This window comes from Barbus barbus (assembly GCF_936440315.1).
Source record: "Barbus barbus genome assembly, chromosome: 28".
In the NCBI taxonomy this organism is placed as follows: domain Eukaryota; kingdom Metazoa; phylum Chordata; class Actinopteri; order Cypriniformes; family Cyprinidae; genus Barbus; species Barbus barbus.
The window spans coordinates 2,987,364-3,008,376 of record NC_136756.1 but is presented as its reverse complement, the minus strand read 5'-3'; the positions used below and the strand labels follow the sequence as shown (position 1 = coordinate 3,008,376).

Here is a 21,013-nt window from a genome sequence, read left to right as displayed (position 1 = left end):
ACCACATGATATGTGATATGTTTCACCCCAGTCAGGACTTGACTTTCAGATATTCCTTGTTGAATCAGACTCCTTTATCTTGAATAATGTGTTACACTTACTGTATATATCATTAAGTACATTAATGATATCTGGTTTGTTCTGTTCTGTTTACCCTAGGGGGGTTATTATTGCTGCTCTCCCTGCTCATTCATGACAGGCTGCATGGATGGGCAGGGAGTTTTTGCCCAGAACAGACCCATACCACCAAACCAAACTGTGTGCAATGTGTCTATCATTTTGACATAGTAGTCCTGACAGAAATACTTCTGAAACACAGGGTTTGAATGCGGCCCAGCGGTATGTTGGTTGAGAACAACTGCTAGTGCTTAAATCTTTTAGGTGAATAAATTGTTCATTCACTGTTTACCACTCCATACCTCCACGCACTGCCAATTCTCTCACTTGTAAAATAGAAATGAAGGCCTGAACTAGTTCAAAGAGGACAAAGAGAGAATGTTTGGAAGACATTATCAAGAAACATGAAGTTAGTTTTCATTGTTATGATAATGATCCTTAGACTTATATTTCCTCAGGACAATAAAAGTTTAAATTTTTCCAGGTTAATAGATTTTAGTATAATATCAATATTTGGATGCTTAGTAATTTCCTTTTACTGCATTCTGATAAAACAGGGGTACTAATTATTCAACCAATAATCTTAATGGTTGTCATCTTCCAAGGTTGAGTTCTCAGGTGTAATGTTGGATAGCAGTCTCATCTCATGATGAGACAGTGAAACACGAAACTGACAGATCCAGCTGTGGCCTGAACAGATGTCCCACATCACTGCTACATTACATGCTGTGACTAACTCACCCTAAACAGGGTCATAATAACTGGGGGCTTTAGTAACACTTTATAATAAAGGCGTGCTATGAATCATTAGTTAAGAATTAGTAATAGTCAATTCATCATTTATAAAGCATTGTCCCTACATTAATATAAATTAGTAAGTACTTTGTAAATGCAGCTATAAATGCTTTATTCTTGATTTATGAGCATATCTATAATGCTTTTAATAATTATACTTTCATAAATTATTAGTGATCAATTTATCATTTGTAAATGAAGTATTATGTTATTTACAAATCAGTTAGGAGTTGTCAGTGGTTCAAAAGATAATTTAGAAAGTTTAAGTAAATGATTAATGAAATATTTAAATGTACATTTATAAATATAATTTATAAACATTAGTAATAGTTACTCAGTGTGTTAATAAGTGCTTTATTAACACATATTCTTACTGTAATTTACTAATAATTCAGGTAGCTATAAAACATTTAGTATTTGTCAGTTAACTATTTTTGTGAGCTCATTTAAAGTGAAGACTATGCCTTGTAAAGCTTTTACAAAGGAGATATAATAAAAGCTCAGTTATCTTCTAAACAGAAAAAGTAAACAAACACAATAGTGATACACAAGATAAATATTTATTTCAAGATGCAACAGTAAGATTTTATGTGGAATTTTGGCACTTCTTTGTGACTCACTGGCTATGTTTACGTTAAATTTTTGTTTCAATCGGACTGAATTAATTCTGATTGATGAATCTGAATGTAGTGTTTACATGAATGCTAAATAAAGTGATTGGGTTTATGTGCGCATTTATATGTCACAAGCTTCAAATCGGAATTGATTTATTTATTTTTTTACATGCACACTGCACAAATAGTTTCCTTTCGATATTACACTCGTACTGCATCTCTAGACACTTATGGGGAAAACTCTTTTTTCTCCAATGACTGAAGCCTTTACAATCACGCAGTGAAACTGCAAGGCCATTGGTTCGTGCAGTGAATTAAAAATGAATCAATAGCTCGGCAGAGGCCGCCAGAATGGGTGGAGCCATCTTGCTATATAAGCAGGCATTGCACCATAGGATCTCAGATCAATTCTCCTTCAGCGACGACGATCTTTTCTTCAGTGATCCACAGGACTTAAAGCTGCTCGCCATTGACACGCCTCGCTGTGGACAGAAGCTGACTCGCATGTGCCTTCCTGCTGTTCCCGCCTGATCTTTGAGCTGCCTTCAGCATCCGGTGCACGTACCAGCTCGTCCCTTGCTGCCATCCGGCGAGCTAAAATAGCAAATTTCTCTCTAAAAGAGCAGCGGCATTGTTGCAAAGACCGCACCGTCATTGCAGCTCACGCAGGACCACACTGGACGCTGACGATGGCCACTCAGAGTGCGTTTCCTGTCTGGGTAAACCCCACGCATAAGCCGCTCTGACTGAGATGGAATGTTCACACTTCGTGAACATGAGTCTCGCCTCTCTGCACGTTCGGATTGCTTTCTTTTCAGAGAGTGACTCCGCCCCCTCCCCTTTTCTTCCTCCCAAGGACCTATGAGGAAAAACCAGCGGGGCAGAGGTACTCAGCACTCAGCTGCGAGTGAGTTCAAGCCGGCTCAGACCCCGCATGCCTCACTCTCGCCATGCAAAGATGACTCTCCCGTCCTCTTTGAACGCCCGGACCAGCGACAGCGCTCTCTCTCGGCCAGGCGCTATCCATTTCCGAAGCGCCAAGGACCCCGACCCAAGCTGATGCTGGATCCTGTGCCTCAGGCGTTGTCCTGATCCACTGGACAGGAAGAGGAGGGGACAAAGTCTCACCATCGCTAGACCCCCCCCCCCCCCCCCCCCCCCAATTTTTCTTGGGCCAGGGGGTGCTGCAGCACCCTCAGCACCTCTACTTTTCCTCATGAGTGTCATCGCTTCAGTCGAATTTGACCTGAGATCCTATGGCACAATGCCCACTTATATAGCCAGATCGCTCTGCCCATTCTGGCGGACTCTGGTGGGCTTCCTCTCCATAGGCTCGAGCAGCACACGTATTTATAAAACACTTTATTCAAAAAAGAAGAACCGCTTGTTCTGCTCGTCATATGCCATTACACTATGTCTGTGTCATTGCACATGCGCAGTCCTTTCAGTTTCAGGGTTCAATCCGATCACGTGTTTACATGCACTCTCAATCGTATTAGAAAAGGAATAAACCACCCCCTTCAATCCAGTTGAAATTTCATTCATTTGATTTGCCAAGTCCGCTACTAGCTTATAGCCCGTTAGCATCGCTAGCGTGGTTGCTGCTAATCTTTCTTACATTGCTTAAAGTCCATTCTTTTACTCACTGTTACTTGCTTTAAATGGCAGATTTGTGTCTACTTTTGAGTGTAGGTCAGGACACGTTCGAGCTGAACTCAGTGCAGCTTGAGCTGGAGGCCGTGGAGAAGCAGATCCGTGTAGGCCCAGCTGAGACAGCGGAGAGCCGTGCTGGAAGTATACAGCGCACTGCTAACACTCCCACCACCTCTACTGCGTGTGTTTCTGTGCACAGGCCCTGTGCACCTAGGACGCGATCTTCCCAGGCCTCTTCTACCCCAGCGCCGGGACACCATGGACCCTGGGTGCACCAGCAGTGGAAGACGTGAGCCAAACCCCAGGCGAGGACTTATCCCCCTTCGCCGCCTCCGGCCTTCAAGATCTCCACCCGGAACCGCTTCGCTCCCTCTGTGAGATGGAACACGACGCTGTGATCATCGGAGACTCCATCGTCCGGCATATCTGTGCTACCCTTGCTAAAGGTAAAGTGCACACTCACTGTTTCCCTGGCGCTCGTGTTCTCGATGTTCATGCGCAGATACCCACTATCCTGAAGGACGACCAGAGCACAGGAGCGGTCGTGCTCCAGACGGGGGTGAATGACATCAAGCTGCGGCAGACAGAAACACTGAAGAGGGTCTTCAGGAGCCCGATCAAGACAGCACGCAGCACATCACCAGCACATCACCGGTCCTAACACTGATGATCATCGTGTTAGGACCGCTTCCCACGTATCGACGAGGATACGAAAGGTTCAGTAGACTGTTTGCTTTAAACAAATGGTTATTGTCATGGTGTAAAGAACAGAAACTGCTTTGTTAATAACTGGAATCTTTTCTGGGAGCGTCCTAGGCTTTTTCATGCTGATGGTCTGCACCCCAGCAGAGTCTGAGCGGAACTCCTGTCAGAAAACATCTCCAGGACGCTACGCTCCATATGACTAGTAAGCAAATTCTCTGCTATGATGGCTTTTGTTCTGCCCACTTTAATTATAGAATTACTTGCGTTATCCAATCTACAAAGACTGTGTCTGTTCCCCGAATAGTGAGGTCAAAATATTAATTTAATGCAGGATCTACAAAAAACCTGATCGTGATTAAACCGGAGAACAGCAAAATAAATGAACAAAAAAATTTTTTTAAAGCTTGGGCTCCTAAACATTAGATCAATCGCCCCCAAAGCAGCTATTGTAAATGAAATGATCACAGAGAATGTTTTGATGTACTCTGCTTGACTGAAACCTGACTCAAACCAAATGATTATATTGGTCTAAATGAGTCTACTCCACCAAGCTACTGTTATAACCATGACCCCCGGCAGACAGGTTGTGGCAGCGGTGTTGCAAAAATATATAGTGATATTCTCAATGTTATTCAGAAAACAGGATACAGGTTTAACTCCATTGAAATACTACTACTTAATGTTGCACTGTCAGATATGAAAAAGAATGTGTATAGACCGCCAGGTCCGTATAAAGATTTCCTAAAAGGATTTACAGATTTCCTCTCAGACCTATTGGTTAAAGGGTTCACCCAAAAATGAAAAATTATCCTGTTATTTACTCACCCTCAAGACATCCTAGGTGTATATGACATTCTTCTTTCAGAAGAATCGAATCTGAGTTATATTAAAAATTGTCCTGGCTCTTCTAAGCTCTATCATTGCAGTCAGCTGGTGTTTCTGTTACACAGTCCAAAACACGTAAAATAAAGTGTGCGAATCCATAAAAAAAACTGTGCCTCACACGACTCCGGGGGATGAATAAAGGCTTCCTGTAGTGAATCCATGCATTTTTGTAAGAAAAATATCCATATTTCAAACATAATAAACACATCTCTCTCACTTCATCTAACTGTCATAAGTGGAAGCCCTTCCGGCGAAGGATGTCGGCGTTGCTTGATTAGTGATGAGCGTGGAGAGAGAACAAAACAAAACGGCGGTCACGAATTAGAAGCACAAAATGAGGATTTGTAAATAAAAATGTTGGAGGATTTCGATATCAGCCAAGAGGAGATTAGTTTTCCTTTGGTAAAGTAAGGAAACTTTGCTTCCTTTGCTCCTATAAACGTTAGTTTTTGTAAAACTCACACATGCATGCGCTGCGCCGGCTTCCTATGTCATTCGCCAGAAAGGCAGTCTCTCGTGAACGCGAGTACGACAGTTTGTGGAAGTTACACAAAACTTTATTTAGTTTTAAATATGCTTTTTTTTTTTTTTTTTTCACTATGTAGGCCGTTATTTATCCCCCGGAGCCATGTGAGGCATGCTTTTTAATGGATCTGCAGCCACAGACATCAAGAAAAAGTATATGAATCTCAACAATGGTGACAGTCAACAACATGCTTCATGTTGCAATGCATGCTGGGTCCCAGCATGCATTGCAGCATGAATAAACAATACAGATGAATTGTCTGATTAATATTTTAATACTTAATATTTTATTTTACGTTTGCTGTTTTAGATGTGACTTTTTAGTAGCTTGTGTTGTGATGTTCATAGTTAATATTTAATATTTTGTTGACTATCACCATTGTTGTCACCTATGCTGATTCTTGATGTCTGTGTTCTTTGTAATGCTGCAGATGAAAACTTTTTGTGCATTATGTGATTTGTAAATTATCTGATATTTACAATACTGCAAGATCTGAAGCCATAAAAAAATCTGAAGCATTGCATTGTCCAGCCATATAATCAGATATTGGACTTGGAATGAGGTCAGTGGATCATTTGCTTCAACTCTTTTTCACTTGCTATATGAACAAATGATTAAAGCAATCAACATAATATTAGCACCAAAATGTCAAGAGTCAAGAGCCCAACAAAAGGAAACACTGGTCTCTTTGATGGTGATTTCAAACAAAACATTAAAGCATCTAAACCTCTGTTAATTCTCAATAAGAGCTTATCTAGAAGTCTGACAGAAATAAAGTCAATCTGGTCAATCTGATGCTGTTTGTGAAGCTGTTTAATCAGATTTTAAAGGATTTAATGTCTTCTTTTATCTCAGTTGATTTCATCTTCGGCTGTGGCTGAAGTCAGTTGTAGTTCTAGTCTCTTGTGTTTCTCTTTCCTTCGGTGATTCTGCTTGATAACAGCAGCTGTTCATCTTTAATGATCAATCATCACATAATTATCTCCTAAACTCCAACACTGCTTCAATACTACTTGAACACTCTGTAGTGTGGAAACACATGAACACTGAGCAGTGTGGGGATTTTGCTGTGAATTATTACATAAACATTACTTGTTTCATTCACGTATGACTGATGGATATGAATCACATTAAGTTTATTGATTTATGTTAAAACTATATAATCTAAATGGATGGAAAATTGTTATGCAATTGAATTACTTAAATTGTAAATTTAGACCGAATCATTTGGGTGAGTAAAACATGGACTAATTTAAATTTTTGGGTGAACTAACCCTTTAATGTTGATAAAGCTCTAATTGTCAGAGACTTTAACATTCATGTTGATAATATAAATTATGCATTAGGATTTGCATTTTCGGACTTAAAAACAGTATGTACAGCTATAGACAGGCTTTAAAAGCTGCCAGGGCCGAGCATATCCACAAACTCAGAAAATAACCAAAACAATCCAAGGTTTTTATTTGGCACAGTGACTAGATTAACAAATAAACAGACGCCACCCGATCTAAATATTCCCTCAGTTTAGTAGTGATGACTTTATGAATTTATTCACTGATAAAATAGATGGCATCAGAAATACAATAACAAATGTAAAATCGACAGCGTCTTATAATTCAGCTTCATTCATTGCGCCCAAAGAAAAACTGCAGTGCTTTACATCTATAGGACAAGAAGATCTAAATAAATTTATCAGTGCATCTAAACCAACAACATGTTTATTAGATCCTTTACCCACTAAATTACTGAAAGAGTTGTTACCTGTTGTAACAGTTTTACAGTTACATTTTGTCCCATTAGAACGTATTATTTAATCCTGTCACTAGGGGCGCTCTAGCCAGTGAGATGCCTAGTAGCATAAAAGGGTAAGAGAAGAAGTATGGAGTAGGAAGTATGGCCGTTTCTCAATACCAAGTTCGCAGAGTCTGGACTTCCGTCCTTTCGAGTTTGGACTTGCCAAGTTCAACTCGGAAGAACGAACTCTCGAGGACGGGAGGACGAACTGAATTCTGGGTTATGGCCCGTATCAAGTCCGCACAAGTCACCTCTCGATGCATCCTCGGTAAAAGGGGCGGATCAAGAACACATCCGGGGATTTGAACTGGACTTGGCTAGATGTGAACTTTGAATTGGAACAGTACTTGGGCAGCGACTGATGACGTTTCACAAGTCCACAAGAACACAAGTACAGACAAGTACGCATATTGAGAAACGGCTTATGTGTTAACCACATGGAGAAACTTTCTCACCAATGCTGTCCTGTTTTTGTCCCTCATTTGAGGAACCTGAGGTTCTTTAACTCAAATGTAAGTGCTCTTGTTAGTACTTTATTTGGATATATGATGTTGGGTAATATTTATGTAAATATGGGATGAGTAAATGTGTTAAAGGTGGCACTAAGTTTATCTGTTTGTTTGATGCAGAGGGTTCAACATGCAGGCATGAGCTGGAAGCTGAGCTATTGATAGGACCTTGATCAGAAAATGGGATTAACTATCTTTGTTTGTCTACAACATCTTTTTGCCATCTATGATTCATTATATAAACTACAGTTCACATTACGGACAGTTATTGGGAAGCTCAGTTGCTGGCAGAGGAGGCCTCATCAACAAGGCGCTTAAGTACTATTTCATCTTGTTCTACGTCACTTAAGACTGAACCTTGAGTAATCAAAGACACGGTTACAAAAGTCTGAACTGAGCTGTTTGGTTTTTTTTCATGCATCTGCGTAACTATATGTACATTGTAAGTTATTGGCTGTATGTTGATTGGTGGTGTAATACACATGGCTCATTGAAGTGAGAAAGTCTCTGGTCCCTTGATTATGTAGCATCAAAAACATTATTTTAAAATCAGGTGTTACACTGTAGCAGAAGAACCACTTCTCAATATTATTAACTCGTCGCTATCTCTAGGTCTTGTCCCAAAACCATTCAAGCCAGCGGTTATTAAGCCTTTTATTAAGAAATCACAACTAGATACTAGTGAACTGGCAAATTACAGACCCATTTCAAATCTTCCGTTTATGCAAACAAATTTATGAAGAATTTCAGTTGGGTTTCAGGCCCCATCATAGCACAGAAACTGCACTTGTTAAAATTACACATTACTTGCTTCTTGCGTCAGAACAAGGCTGCATCTCATTGCTAGTTTTACATGACCTTAGTATTACGTTCAACACTATAGATCATGACATACTCATAGATCGATTACAAAACTATACAGGTATTCAAGGGCAGGCTTTACGATGGTTTAGATCCTACCTTTCCGATCGCTATCACTTTGTCTATTTAAACGGGGAATCATCTCAATTAAATCCTACCTGGTCTCATGGCATTTATGTACCTGGGTGCACTTTTTAGCGAGACGCAAAACATGTACCAATAAGTACATATCACTGCAGTTTCCAAAAGAAATTAACACTAGAGGCAGTAAAGCTCCAACACCTTTTATCCCTTTTCACACAAATTTACAGAGTTTTGATTAAAAAAACATAATTTCCACACAATTACTTGACGAATATCATGCTGTGACTTCATTAATATGCTGGGAGATTAAAAAAATTATGCTTCTGAATGTTAGCATCGCACATATCCAGCTTCATATCTATGGGTTTTCATAGACGGCAAGTTTTTTCGGTAGCTCACGGAGTACAGAGATGTACTTGAGGCGAGGAGCTCCGGTTCGAATCCCGTGTAACTACTGTTTGACGAAACAGTTGGACATTCAGTGGACATTTCTCTTTGAAACTGTGGCGAAATATGCAGTAAGGTAAGTAAAACGGTGTTGCACAAAAAGTGCACAGAGTTACGTATTTGTCTGAGACCAGGTTGATTAAATCCAGTAAAATATGGCATGCCACAAGGATCTGTCCTAAACCCTCTGCTATTTTCAAGATACATGTTGCCCCTTGGTAATGTTATTAGAAAATATGGGATTAGTTTCCATTGTTATGCTGATGATACTCAACTATATATTTCAACAAGACCAGATAAAACTTCTAAATTATCTAAGCTAACAAAGTTGTAATGGACTGTTGTAATGCACTGCTAGGTGGTTGTCCTGCATCTTCAATAAACAAGCTACGGGTAGTCCAAAATGCAGCTGCTAGAGTCCTTACCAGGTCAATAAAATATGATCATATTACCCCAATTTTACAGTCTCTGCACTGGCTACCTATCAAGTTCCGTATCAGCTACAAAAACTTACTTTTATGGCCTTAAATGGTTTAGCTCCTGCGTACCTAACTAGACTTATATCATGCTACAATCCATCCCGCTCCCTAAGGTCGCAAAACTGTGAACTCTTGGTAGTTCCTATGATAGCTAAGTCCACTAAAGGAGGTAGAGCTTTTTCACATATGGCTTCCAAACTCTAGAATAGCCTTCCTGATAATGTTCGGGGTTCAGACACACTCTGTTTAAATCTAGATTAAAGACACATCTCTTTAGCCAAGTATTCACATGATGTATCTCATAACCTTGTACTTCAGTTACATCTGATCAAATGCACATTTTCATCTTTTGCTTAGTTTGAACAGCAGCTATGCTAATTTCTCTCTATTACCTTCTCTGTTTCTGCCAGGGCAACTAGGAATTACACAAGCTTCAGTCTGTATCCAGCCCTTACAAAGACCTGAGATGACCGAACACCTGAGAAGAGATGATACCAACCCCCAAAAGACCTCAGATGATGCAAACCCTCAGACAACATTCAAAATTACCAAATTTTGCTATACGTTTAATCGCAACACATAATCATTGCTGTTAATATTGTTCACCGTCTGTTTGATTACATGACATTAACTAACTGCTTGAATTTTACCGTACATTTCTGCCATATGGACATCAACTTGAGATAGTCACCACTGATAAGCTATTACTAAATATAATGTAGAAACTTTAATTTTCTGTAAAGCTTCTTTGTAAAGCTATACGTTTAATCGCAACACATAATCATTGCTGTTAATATTGTTCACCGTCTGTTTGATTACATGACATTAACTAACTGCTTGAATTTTACCGTACATTTCTGCCATATGGACATCAACTTGAGATAGTCACCACTGATAAGCTATTACTAAATATAATGTAGAAACTTTAATTTTCTGTAAAGCTTCTTTGTAAAAATTAGCATCGTGTAAAGCGCTATACAAATAAGCTTGAACTGAATTGAAGGAACATGGACTAAAATGGCTTGCTGAAAACAGAGCTGATTTTGACAGGGCAAGAAGGGTGTTGTTTTACACTACCACTGAGGAATTTTAACCAAAGTATGTTATAGACTTTTCATTGCGAGGCATATATAGTCTTCACTTTACATGAGCTCACGAAAATAGTTAACTGACAACTACTAAATGTTTTCTAACTACCTGAATTAATTATGAATTACAGTAGGAATGTGATAATAAAGCATTTATTAACACACTATTACTATATTTCTAAATTATATGTAAAAAAAAAAAATACATTTAAATAGTTTGTTAATCATTTACTTACACTTTCTAAATGTTCTTATGAACCACTGATGACAACTAAATAACTGTTTTTTTTAAATAATGTAATAATTTAGGAATGATAAATTGGCCATTAATAAATTATTAAAATACAATTATTAAACACATTATAGATATGCTCATAAATCAAGAACAAATATAGTTGCATTTATAAACTGCTTACTAATTGTCTATTAATGTAGGGACAATCCTTTATAAATTATGAATTGAATATTTACTAATGCTTAACTAATGATTCATAGCATGCAGTTATTATAAAGTGTAACCAGTGTTGCAGTATTTATTTTTTCTCTAGGGACTACAGTTGATTTTACAGCTGGTAAGCAGGCACTTAATTAGTATGATGTAGTTGATATTAACATTCCTATAGCATCAACAGCATGACACAACACCAAGTTCCCTTGAAAGGGAACACATGCATACAAACGGTTCTCTGGGAAGGGAATGAGATGTTGCATTGTGTTGCCAACTTCAATCATGCCTGTGCATCTTCCTTCAGACAATTTGAAATTGATAACATTTTACAGTGGGGTTTCTTTTAAAGTATGACTGCATCAGTGATGTCGTCTTACTGCCATAGCCATTCAAGACATTAACACGTGCATCAACACCATGACGCAGCATTTCATTCCCTTCTCAAGAAACCAGGTTAAATGCATAACACTGAGACATTTTTGATGGTTGCAAACAGTCTCCTGTTTAAGCGAACGGAAGTGCTTGTCTTGTATGTTAGTGTCTTTAATCCACACAGCTGAAGCTGTCAACTCAGTTCTCTTTCACTTAAAAGCGCTACACACTGAATTAAGCTAGCTTAAGCTAAGGGTGGTGATGGCGCAGTGGATAAGACACATGCCGTTGGTGTGAGAGACCCGGGTTCGAATCCACTGTAAGACACCAATGTGTCCCTGAGCAAGACACTTAACCCCTAGTTGCTCCAGACAACTCTGACATATATAGCAATTGTAAGTCGCTTTGGATAAAAGCGTCAGCTAAATGAATAAATGTAAATGTAAATTAAGCTAGCTGCTGTTAGCATACTGAATTTAGTTAGCTGCAAAGGCTTGCACACAAATACAAACAGTACATGACAGGAGGTGTGTTATCAAGACACAAAATCTCAATAAACATTTTACTACACAGCCAAAAATATCTCATCACCAGCAAACTGTATACTTTTAGTAAGGAGTAAAAGTATACAAGTTGGGATACATTTCAAGTAATCAGGGCAGGATAGAGGAACAATACACAAATGAATAAGATGATTAATAAAGTATAAAAAAGATATACAGTCCTGTAGTCTTGTGGGGACATCTAGGAATACATTACAATAGGTAAGAGACATGGAAATAATATATTGAACCCGAAATCCCCACCAAACGCCCTAGCATTACAGATAGTGGACAGGGATAGTGGAGAAATGCCAAACATTTGGGGAATATGGGGACAGACTGTGCTCTCTCAGGTTACTCAGACAAAAGAGCAGCGAAACTTGAGAAACGGCAGCGCTATCAGAACACCAGATAACAGCAGCATGTGCAATGTCTTAAGCTGCAATAGAGAACATGCCTTAAAAACAGATCCAAATTAATACACCCCAACATTCCCATTCACCTAAAGTTCAAATGCCACACCGATAAACATTGCTAATAGTACATATACACATTTATAAACACAAATATATACTTGCTTTAGCACACACAACCCTTTTGCCCTTCCCCACTGTCACAGTGTTCATATTTTTAGCACTGCAGTGTACTGGATGAGCTATTAATAAATCATTCAGCAGTATTATATTCTATAATATATTAAGCTGTCATCTACTCACTGTACTCTCTTTCAGCACTGCTGTATTGTCACAAAATAAGCTTTCCAATAAACAATCTTGTGTTGTAGATCCTATACCAAAAATAAAAAAGTGCATTTTGTTAGATTTCCCAACATGCTCTCATTAAACCTCAAGGCTTTAGTAGATGGATAGTTTGCAAATTACTATCTTTATAGTCCCATGTGGATTTTGTTCTGTTCAGAATATTTGTAAAAATGTGTTTCATATGTAAAAGCAAATATTTTTCGATATTAATATGTTAATATATACCTATGAAAACCAAAGAGATGGTTTTCCACATTTTTATTATTAGCTAATTATTATAATTTATTATAGTTATTTTATGGCATCTATTGCTTCATGACAAACCTTTAACAACCATGGAAACTTTCGAGTGCAGGAAAGGTTCTTTATAGTGGAAAAGGATTCTTCTGACTGTAGTATACAGAGTGGTGTATAAAGTGTCTGATGCTTGTAAAGAGACTGTGGCACAGAGAAGAATATGCTGACAGACTCAGGAAATAGAGTCAGCAGTCTGATAGGGGCCATTCAGCAGAAACTTTAGTTTAAACAAGTTAAACCGCCACTGGACACTAGTCCTCAGATGTCCTTAGTGTTTTCTTAAGAGATGTTCTTCTAGTCCAGGGCCCGTATTGTCACGGTTCACTAATTCATTGTTTCCTCCTTGTCCCGTGTATTGTCATGTGTGTGCGTGTAGTACTTGTGTGTGGGCGTGGCCGAGCCATCATCATTCACTACACTCAGCTGAGCCTCGTTAGCAGCACCAGCTGCAGCTCCTTAACTCACCCATAAATACTCACCAGTTTCTCCTCTCCTTTGTCAGATCGTTGTGGATGTCTTCATGTGCTGTTTCAGTTCCTGTTCCTGTTCCTACTCGTCCGGTTCGCTGTTTGGTGTCGAAGTCCGTCCTGTGTCGGTGTGCTGTGTACGTTTGTTCCCGTCTGGATTCCACGCTTCACCACGGATACTCTTCACCACCCTCCTGCCGCGTAGTCCATCTAGTTAATGCGTCACCTGCCATCATTCCATTCCTGCGCCTGTATTATCTGTTTTGGACAATAAATCATACATTCACCCGCAACTTGCTTCCTCTTCTCTTCACGCCATGACAGAACGATCTGACCTTTCCATGGAAGCAGCGGGCGCCTCAGCCACGCCACTGGAGGCTTTCATCTCACAAAGCATTGACCGTATGAACTCTCAAGAGGCGAGCCTGAATAACACGGGCCGTGCTATTCAGGCTCTGGTGACGCAGGTATCCGAGCTCACCCAACAACTCCAACAGCTACAAATCCCCACTGCGCCACCCACGCCGCCAGTTTCCCCCAGTCCACCTGAACCCCCCTTCCAGCCGGAACCTCGGCTGCCCGTCCCCGAGCCATATGGAGGAGAACCGCAGTTTTGCAGGGCATTCTTGACACGATGCTCAATGCACTTTGCCCTGCAACCTAGGACCTTCAGCTCGGAACAGAGCAAGGTGGCCTTCGTCCTGACCTTGCTGACTGGAAGGGCGGCACTATGGGGAACAGCGGTGTGGGAGAACCAGGATACACGCTGCACCTCGTTCCTGACATTATCCGAAGAAATGAAGTGGGTTTTCGATCGGGCTGTCGCCGGAAGAGAGGTGGCCAGAATTCTCGCCGATCTCCGCCAGGGGGAAAGATCTGTATCGGACTATTCCATCGAGTTCCGGACCCTGGCGGCGGAGTGTCGCTGGAACGAGGAGGCGCAGTGGGACATGTTCCTGCATGGGCTGGCTGACCACGTCCAGAAGGAGATCTACGTCCTGGACCTCCCCACCACACTCAACGGACTCATAGACTTGGCCCTCAGGGTGGACGCACGGTTCGCTAGAGCAGAGCGACGCGTCATTTGCTCAATAGATGCCCGGTAAAAGACCAAGCCCGATAGTAAACGTGAGGCTACTATCGGGTGGGATCTCCGCAGAGAAGACCTCAACTACATCATCGACCCTCCTCCCGGTAAGACTGAGATGGGCTACACGTTCACTCACCAGTCAGGCTCTTTTGGATTCCGGGGCAGAGGGTAACTTTCTGGACTTTTCATTTGCGCACAAATTTCAGATCCCCATCAAACCCCTCACGCACAAGATCTCTGTTCATGCCCTTAACGGCCACAAGTTACCTCCCATTGCCTTCACCACTGAACCCGTCATTCTCACCACGTCAGGCAACCATACTGAGACTATATCCTTCTTAATCATGGACACCCCCCTTGCACCCGTCGTGCTCGGCCACCCCTGGCTCATTAATCACAACCCCAAGATAGACTGGCATCAAGGATCCGTCATAGCTTGGAGCAATAACTGTCATGAGTCCTGTCTTGTGTCTGCCTGTCCGTTGGTTTCTGTTTCTGTGTTTCAGGAGGAGGCAATGGATCTGTCTAACGTGCCCGCGGAGTACCAGGACCTGAGGGAAGTGTTCAGTAAGTCTCGAGCAGCTTCTCTTCCTCCGCATCGTCCTTACGACTGTGCCATAGATGTACTGCCAGGTACGTCTCCGCCTAAGGGCAAGTTATATTCGCTTTCTGTTCCAGAAAGGGAGGCTATGGAGAAATATATTTCTGATTCTCTAGCTTCCGGGTTTATCCGCCCTTCCTCTTCTCTGGCGGGGGCGGGGTTCTTTTTTGTGGGGAAGAAGGATGGGTCCCTGCGTCCTTGTATTGACCACCGAGGGTTGAACAACATCACGGTAAAGAATACTTATCCTTTGCCGTTGATGTCTTCAGCCTTCGAGAGGTTGCAGGGAGCATCCATTTTCACAAAATTGGATTTACGTAATGCCTATCATTTGGTCCGCATAAGGAAGGGGGATGAGTGGAAGACTGCTTTTAACACCCCTAGGGGGCACTTTGAATACTTGGTCATGCCCTTCGGCCTGTCCAACTCCCCGGCGGTCTTCCAGCCACTCGTCAATGACGTGCTGCGAGATATGGTAGATCAGTTCATATATGTCTACCTGGATGACATATTGATTTTTTCTTCGTCTCTCCAGGAACATGTGCAGCACGTCCGGCGAGTGCTTCAGAGGTTGCTAGAGAATGGGCTTTTTGTCAAGGCGGAGAAATGCGCTTTTCATGCACAGTCTGTTCCTTTTTTGGGGTACATCGTGTCGTCCGAGGGAATGCGCATGGATCCTGAGAAAGTTAAGGCTGTGGTGGAGTGGCCAAGCCCTGATTCCCGTAAGGCCCTACAGAGGTTTCTGGGCTTCGCCAACTTCTACCGGCGTTTTATTCGCAACTTCAGCCAACTAGCCGCGCCTCTGACTGCCTTGACCTCCCCAAGAACTACGTTCAGGTGGTCTAACACAGCCGAGGCTGTGTTTACCAAACTCAAGGGCCGCTTTGTTTCAGCCCCCATCCTCATAGCCCCTGATTCCTCACGTCAGTTCGTGGTGGAGGTCGACGTGTCAGAGGTGGGGGTAGGCGCAGTGTTATCCCAGCGTTCTTCCGCGGACGGCAAGATGCATCCCTGCGCGTTTTTGTCCCATCGTTTATCCCCGGCCGAACGCAATTACGACATTGGTAACCGAGAGTTGTTGGCAGTCAAGTTAGCATTGGAAGAATGGCGCCACTGGTTGGAAGGGTCGGGGGTACCTTTTATCGTCTGGACCGATCACAGGAATCTAGAATATATTAGAACGGCTAAAAGACTGAACTCCAGGCAGGCTCGGTGGGCACTTTTTTTCGGACGTTTTGATTTCTCCCTCTCGTACCGCCCAGGTTCCAAAAACATCAAACCCGACTCTTTATCACGCATTTTTGACAATTCCGAACGCCCGTCTACTCCCGAGTGCATTTTACCCGAGACTCTTTTTGTCTCCACACTCACATGGGAGGTCGAGTCGAAGGTCAAAACGGCCTTAGAAGGGGTAATGCCTCCGCCCGGTTGCCCACCGAATCGGTTATTTATGCCGGAGGGATTACAGTCCGACGTTATTCAGTGGGGGCATTGTTCCAACGTGGCTTGTCATCCAGGAGTCAATCGCACTAATTTTATGGTTAAGCAACGATTCTGGTGGCCACGTATGGCTCGCGACATTCACAGTTTTGTTTTGGCTTGCTCGGTTTGTGCCACTTCCAATCGACCCCCAGATGGGTTACTTCAACCGCTGCCCGTCCCTTCGAGACCCTGGTCCCATATTGCGCTAGATTTTATTACCGCCCTCCCGCCCTCTCAGGGCAACACGGTCGTTTTGACCGTGGTGGACCGGTTCTCGAAGGCGGCCCATTTCATACCCTTGCCCAAATTACCCTCAGCCAAGGAGACGGCGTTGACAGTCGTAAACCACGTCTTTCGCTTACATGGCCTCCCGGTGGACGTGGTTTCCGACAGGGGACCCCAGTTTGTGTCCAAATTTTGGCGAGAGTTTTGTAAATTACTGGGAGCAACTGTTAGTCTGGGTTTCATCCCCAGAGCAATGGCCAAACCGAGAGAGCCAACCAAGATTTGGAAAGGGCGTTGCGATGTTTGGTCTCCAAGAATCCTTCCTCTTGGAGTCAGCAACTGTCTATGGTGGAGTATGGTGGGCCTATCTCCGTTTGAATGTAGTTTAGGTTACCAGCCACCAATTGTTCCCAGTCTGGAATTCGAAGTCGCGGTCCCCTCCGCCCACGCCTTTGTCCAGAGGTGTCACCGCACTTGGACTAGAGCCCGTGAGACTCTACTCCAGGTGGGGGCGCGCACCAAGGCTAAAGCCGATCGCCACCGGTCGAAGCCTCCCGTTTACATCGTTGGTCAAAAAGTGTGGCTTTCAACCAAGAACATTCCTCTCCGCTCCGTTTCTAATAAACTTGCTCCCAAATTCATTGGCCCGTTCACTGTCACCAAGATCATTAGTCCGGTGGCAGTCCGCCTCAACCTTCCTCCGGTGTACAGGAGGATTCACCCCGTCTTTCATGTATCCAAAATTAAACCCGTATTTCATTCTCCCATTAATCCCATTAATTTCATTCCCCCCCGCCGCGACTCGTAGACGGGTAACCCACATTTTCGGTAAATCGTATACTGGACTCAAGGCGGAGGGGACGCGGATTTCAGTACTTGGTGGACTGGGAGGGTTACGGTCCGGAGGAGAGAAGTTGGGTACCTGCGAGAGACATACTGGACCACTCTCTGATCGATGATTACAATCGACAGGTAGTGGAACCTGGGAACGCCAGTAGGCGTTCTTAGGGGAGGGGTACTGTCACGGTTCACTCATTCATTGTTTCCTCCTTGTCCCGTGTATTGTTATGTGTGTGCGTGTAGTACTTGTGTGTGGGCGTGGCCGAGCCATCATCATTCACTACACTCAGCTGAGCCTCGTTAGCAGCACCAGCTGCAGCTCCTTAACTCACCCATAAATACTCACCAGTTTCTCCTCTCCTTTGTCAGATCGTTGTGGATGTCTTCATGTGCTGTTTCAGTTCCTGTTCCTGTTCCTACTCGTCCGGGTTCGCTGTTTGGTGTCGAAGTCCGTCCTGTGTCGGTGTGCTGTGTACGTTTGTTCCCGTCTGGATTCCACGCTTCACCACGGATACTCTTCACCACCCTCCTGCCGCGTAGTCCATCCAGTTAATGCGTCACCTGCCATCATTCCATTCCTGCGCCTGTATTATCTGTTTTGGACAATAAATCATACTTTCACCCGCAACTTGCTTCCTCTTCTCTTCACGCCATGACACGTATTCTTAAAGATTCTAAGAATCCTCTCAGAGAGCTCCTAATTTATTTTAAAAAATTCTAACTAGGGTTCTTAGCTTAAAAGTGATTCAGGACCAATCTGAGAGCAACTCTGAGAGAGGAAAAGACAAAAACTTTTATCTTAGTTAGGAGGCAGGGCTGAGCCCGTTGCTAGCTATGAAGACTGTGATTGATTGGTTGTCCAAGAAGGAAATAAAAGAGCGCTTTTAAGAGTAGGGTATATTACAAGCCTTCACTTTGAAGATGTAATATTTCCTGTTTTTGTCACGTCCAGGACTTCAAACCAGAGTGTATTGTTGAAAGATCAAAGCACTAACCACTGTACTATGAAGCAGAGTGGACCCAAATTTGCAGAGAATTACAAGAGGCAGGATTTGAGGAAAGCAAACAGTCTTTACTTAAAGTCCTTCTTTTGTGGGCAGTTGTGGCCTAATGGATAGAGAGTTGGACTTGTAACCCGAAGGTCGTGGGTTCGAGTCTCAGGTCCGGCAGGGATTGTAGGTGGGGGAGTGAATAACCAGCACTCTCTCCACCCTCAATTCCACGACTGAGGTGAGACCCTTGAGCAAGGCCCCGAACCCCCAACTGCTCCCCGGGTGTATGTTCACTACTGTGTGTACACTTGGATGGGTTAAATGCAGAGCACAAATTCCAAGTATGGGTCACCATACTTGGCCACACACCACTTCCCTTTCCCTTTCCCTTTCTTGAATAAAAATAACAAATCAAGCATGAAACGCTTGGCTGAGGAAGGTACAGATCCACAGTGGATCCATTGTAGGCAAAATGTCCAAATACAAAGAACACTCCCTAAATGTGCAGGTCAAAAAGGATCTGGGAAAAAGTCCTACTAAATAATCCAAGCATGGGTCTCAAGAGACTATGCATTAACCAAACTGTGCCTAGACAGAAGAAATTCAAGACTGAGCAAAGTTACAAACAAATGCAAGTATATACTGTATATACACACACACACACTATATATGTAGCCTACATATATTCTTGCTGTCATACTTAACATATTTTATAGGAAATGAACAGCGACACAATAAGGTTCTGAAAGTGCTGTAATTGTTTGTGTGATCACTTTGCTTACAGAAGGTTGTGACCGACCCAAATCATCACTGCTGCATAGTTGCATTTTTTCAGTTGACAAATATCCTAATGCAGTTAATGTACTGATTACTTCCATTTCTGGCGCTATGGCAGTTCTAAGACCTCTTTTAAGGGTTAAGATGCATTCTGAATTGCTTTTTTCTTTACTAGGATCTTTTATTTTATTTTAGGAGGAAACACCCACATTTCTAAGAATTTTCTTAAACTTTTGTTACTAGGAGCAACTTGTAGCACTAAGATTTTTCAGGAATACGGGCTCTGATGTCTTACAGTAGCTTGAATTCCTCTTAACCCTGCAGATGGTAGGGCTGTGAACATACGATGAGAGTGAATCTTTCTGATACTGCTGGACTTTTGCTAGCATGTAGCCAACCTTTCATCCATGACAAAGAAACCTTGAAAGAAGTCCCAGCCAAAACTTTCACACTTCCAGCACAAGGACATGTGGGTCAAAGACTGGGCTTCACAGGCATCGTCAATGTCATCACTGAAAAAAATCAATGGACTTATGCTACGTTCACACTGCAAGCATTCTCAATTCTGATTTATTGCTTAGATCTTATTTTTTGCTTGGCTGTTCACATAAATCATTTTTAAATGTGGCCAATATCAGATAGTATGAATGAATGATGATGCTGAAATGACCCGCATGCCCAAAATAGCAATAACAAGACAGCGTGAAGCGCACTGCTACCATATGGAAGTAAACATGGAGGCCACTGAAGTAAGCATTTATGTGTTCCAGCAAATTAATAAGCAGGCAATAAGGTGGAAGAAAGAGAGTATTTTCTTTATACAACCCAGTAAGTTTAGCTTGTATAGAGCAGTTTTTGTAATACACCATCAAATAACACCTTTTATCTCCTCACTGACTACCTCCGCAACTTTCTGGCATATTCAAAGAGTAATCAAATAATATGAAAATCTTTGAAGTGAATACCAACAACAGGGAATTATGATGAATGTCGATCTAGAGTGATGTAAATTCTGTGAATGCCGCATGAATTCCGGTTTGGCTGTTCAGACTGTGTAGCAAAACATCAGACCTGAATCAGATTTAGTACCACATATGTGACCCTGGACCACAAAACCATAGTCATTTATTCAGTCATACGCTGAATAAATACGCTTTCCATTGATCTATGGTTTGTTAGGATTGGACAATATTTGTCTGAGATACAGTAATCTGAAAATCTGGAATCTGAGGGTGCAAAAAAAATCTAAATATTGAGAAAATCTCCAAATTAAGTTCTTAGCAATGCATATTACTAATCAAAAATTAAGTTTTGATATATTTATGGTAATAAATTTACTAAATATATTCATGGAACATAATCTTTACTAAATATCCTAATGATTTTTGGCATAAAAGAAAAATTGATAATTTTGACGCATACAATGTATGTTTGCTATTGCTACAAATATACCTGTGCTACTGATGACTGAATTTGTGCTCCAGGGTCACATATGGAATCAAAAGATCAGATTCCATGTGGTTTGTGCTGTTCACACTATCATGAAACTAAATGATCTGAGT

The 21,013-nt window shown here is 42.0% G+C and overlaps 1 protein-coding gene across 3 annotated transcripts in view; it reads right to left on the bottom strand.

The window, feature by feature from the left end:
• The window catches only part of LOC306848563 (voltage-dependent calcium channel subunit alpha-2/delta-3-like), a 235,059-nt gene that overhangs the window by 173,734 nt on the left and 40,312 nt on the right, over nt 1-21,013 (bottom strand). The window lies entirely within an intron of this gene.